The following is a 4,412-nucleotide window of genomic DNA, read 5'->3' on the forward strand; positions in this document are numbered from 1 at the left end:
CACACTAAATTGTAATATAGTTAATCCTAAAAAAATAATATATATTCAGTATAAATAGTATGCAAAACAAAATTATGAGTTTAAATCTCAAAACCATTTACGAGCAAAATCGATAGTTGTAAGATTTTTAAATATAACTAGCTATAGCGCATATAGACAAAGTTAGTTCATTATTATTATTATTTTGTTTATTTTTAAACGTTAATGTTTTAAAAACTATTTTTTTTTTTTTTTTATTTTTATTATTTTTTTCCACACCCAAATGTTATTGACTATTTTCGAAACTAGTTTTGTAGTTGAAAATTCGCAGTTTTTCGAGAGCTTTAATTTCGTAAGCTTGAAATCTCTGAAACCTTTTTTTTTTATTATAAAACCAGTTTTAGAATTGGTCAATAATATGGCTGTTATTTATTATAATAAACGAAAAGAAAAAATCGCTGTTTTCTGCTAGTTAATAAAATTGATCATTATTAAATTTAAACTTCTTTGATGAATCAAACAGTTTTCTATAATAATTTTTTTTTTTTTTTTTAATTATGTTGAACAAGGATAAACATAAAATAAAATATATTATGTATATTAAATACAACACCTCAATCTTTATTGTTTTATTTTTTGTGTATTAATACGACGAAAACTTGCAAAGACACCCAAGAAAGGTGGAAGTGTGTAAAGTGATTGTTTTGAGATAGGATGGATGTTGGAAAAATATTAACAATAAGTTTTTACCCAAATAGATAAAAAGCAACTTAGAATGATGGAAAATTGGACACAAATGGACCCTCAGGCTTGACCCAGACAAAATATTTCGTATTCTATAACGTCTCTCTTGATTGTCCTATAAGACGTAATTCGGCCTTTAAGATTTTATCAGGCGTTTCATGGGAAAGGGTGTTTTCATAAACGTCTGCCTAACTTAGGCCTGCGTTAGTCGTGTTCATAAAGTCAGATCTGCGATCGGACTAACTTAGTCCAACTGCAGTTCTGCTGTTCATAAACGTCAGTATGTCGTCAACATCGGGCAGATTGCGCAGCCAAAATTTTATTGCTGCAGAACTCAAGAAGAAATTTATTTGACTCTTGATTCGATTTTTTTATGTTAATTAATGTAAATATTGTTAAAAAAAATGAAAAGCAAACATAAATTTTAATGACACAGAAAATTTCGAAATCGTGTTTTTTGAGATAATGTGTTTATATTAATTTTTTTCGTATTAGGGTGGCTCTAAAAAATGTTATCTTCTACAGTTGCTTGAAGAATTCCAAAAAAATCAACGTAGATATTGTTTTGACCAAATTATCGAAGAAAAAAAATTTCCATTTGGGTGGTTCAAATTTTTTTTTAATTAATTACAAAAAAAATTATTTTTCACTGCAGAGAAAGTTTGTAAAACATGGTTTATGAAATATAATGTAATTTGGCATGAATTTAATATTACTATAGCAAAAACGCACTTAACAAACTTTCTGTGCACTAAAAATCATTTTTTTTTTTTCAAACGCATACAAAAACTTTCTTGAACACCCTAATTAAAAATTTTGTTTCCATAGATAATTTGTTTTAAATGTGAACCACTCGGTGTTTTTATTATTTTTTTTTTTTTAGAAGAAAGTATTTATTTTTTAGCCACCCTAATGTGACACGGTTTACAAATTTTTCGTGGTATTAAAAACAATACTTTCGGGAACTGAAAAAGAAATATTTTTTTGCTTAAACAAAACTCATTCTGTGGTAATTTTTTATATTTTTTTTCTGACGTTTATGAACACTCAGTGACTGCTGAAAATTGTACCAACGCAGGCCTGCAAACATTCTGCAGAATTGGTGTGTTCATTAATGCAGCAAAGCAGAAAGACGATTGGACTGACGCAGATTTCCGACGTTTATGAAAACACCCAAAGTCTTAATTCCTTTACTAACGATCTATCTAGACCTTCCCTGCGCTTTCAGGCCTGCGGGGGAATGATGTTCAAAAGTGCAAAATAATGCAACTAAAAAATATACTGAACAAAAAGCATCATCAAATCTATTACGACTATCAATTGATAAAAATTGAAATTCAATATTTCATAGCGCAACCTGATAGAGCGGACGACGGCGCCACTGCTTTATGAAATGCACAATGCATTTTACGACTCCAATTATGGCAAGATGCGGACTTTCAATTTGAACTTTCTTTTAGCTCGGGTTTCTGCTGCAGTTGCCGGCCGGGTTATGAAATTTCAATGTTATCAATTGATCAATACTCGCTTTAAATTTCATAAATGAACGATATAAGGCAATTAGGCAACTGAATTCGGGTGTTTATTCCTCGAACTTTTCCTCCCCAAAATAACAAAACACAAAATTTTATTCGATTTTTTTTTATTAATATTTGTATTTTGAATAAAAGAAATTGTTATGTATTTTATATCTTACAAGTTTCTTTTTTTCTGTTAAAATCTAAATTAAAATTATATGCGAATTAAAAATTTAAAAGAAAAATTTAAATAATTAATTATGATAAATAAATTTTTATCTTTTGCTTGTTAATTAAACAAAATAATTTACACATTATGTAATAAAAAACGTTTTTATAATAAATTTTTTTTTTCTTAGTTTTTTTTATTGAAGTATGTAGTAATTTTGTTTGTTTCTTAACTTTCTGTTTTATCTATTCAAATAGAATCTTATAAAATTTTGTTTCTTATCTTATATATCTAGGTAAAAATTACATTACATAGACAGAAGAATCAAACATTTTTTTTTTTTTGTTTAAAAGATTTCACATTTGTGTTAGGAAAATTGGGTAAATCTTGACAGTTTTATACAAAACTCTCAAGAAAATTAGGTATGAAAGTGTTTTCTTGAAAAAAAAACTCAATTAATAGGTCTCATCACGAATTCCATTCGCATCGGTAGTTATCTACCATTCTCGTAAAAACAATCACAAAACCCGATCGTTGCGACAATTTGTATCAAAGTTTGTATTACAAACGCATTCCGTGATTGTTTTTTCATTAATCGTAGCAAATTTCCGATACGAATGGAATTCGTGTTGAGGCCGAATATGTGTAAAATTGAATTCGACTTTTGATTGTTCCATATCTTTGGTTTCCAGAAAAACTAAAATTTCTTTTAAAAACTGAAAAAATTGCTATGCAGAAACGTGGTAAACGCAAAAAGGGGACGACATGCATTTCTAAAATGATTTTTATAATGAAATCATTGCCGATAGTATGAACATTTTTTCAAAAGAAAAAGACAAGTGAGTTTTTTAGGAGAAACAATGAACATGCGAAATTTTACAAATAAATCAATCGGTGTCGCTCTAAAATTGAAAAGGAGAATGCTTTAAAAACAGATCTCTGAATCCTTGCTACGAATTATGAAATCAAAAGTTAAAAAAAAAAACTTAACCAAGAAAAACGATAATTTTCTTACATTTACAGCCGATTTCTTCACAGAGTCCTAGCGCTTATACCGGTCCTAGTCCTAAAGTTAGTACTCAAATCGGTATCAATTTATTTCTTCACACAGGTGCTAAGCCCTAGAAATTTCAATTTAGGACCGAGTACTAGTTAGGTATCGGTACTATCTAGCGGCTCAAAATCAGCTAGGACCTTGTATTATACCAATCGTAAGTAGGTACTCAAAACGGTACCAGTTGTTTCTTCACACAAGTACTAAGCTATAAGACTGTCAAGTTGGTGCAGAGTATGAGTTAGGACTCGGTATTTGTTAGGACCTCAAAATCGGTAGTCTAGCGATATTAAGACTGGGGGTCTATTACGACGAAGAGCGATTATGTAAAACGATAAGGTCGTTTGGCCAAACTAAACCGAACAAAAAATTTTTTTGAGGCTCACATGCATGAACTTCGTAAAATTTAATTAAACTTAAAATGATTTATACCCGCGAAAAGCATAACTTTAAATCTTATATGGTGATCAACATAATGTGGACGCAACTTTATATTTTGATGCCAGAATATGAAGAAAAATAAGCCAATAAAGTTATTTTCAGGTTTGTTTTCCTGGAAAAGCTCTATGTAGTAAGATTTCCCACATATCAAAATTAAACATATATTAAAATGCAGAGACATTAATAAAGGGAAAAATTCTATATGCAGCTTTATTATCTACTTATCGGCAGCTGCGTGTTGTTTTGTAATACATTTTAACTCCAATTGCGGATACGGATAGCAATAAAAAAAAAAACACTGCTTACCAATACCCCAGACTTGAAAATCTCTCAACACAATTAAAATTGCTCGATTCTAAATTTTGAAAAATAAAATATGTACCTACTCGTGAAATGGGAGATTTTTGAATGTAATTAGAAATTAAAAGTTAAGTCAATGAGCCAGTAAAATTAATTATAGCGCAAATAGGTATATTATAAGTTTTTCATTTATTTCTGATAACTTAAA

The sequence above is a fragment of the Episyrphus balteatus genome, chromosome 3 (assembly GCF_945859705.1).
Source record: "Episyrphus balteatus chromosome 3, idEpiBalt1.1, whole genome shotgun sequence".
NCBI classification, from domain to species: Eukaryota; Metazoa; Arthropoda; class Insecta; order Diptera; family Syrphidae; genus Episyrphus; species Episyrphus balteatus.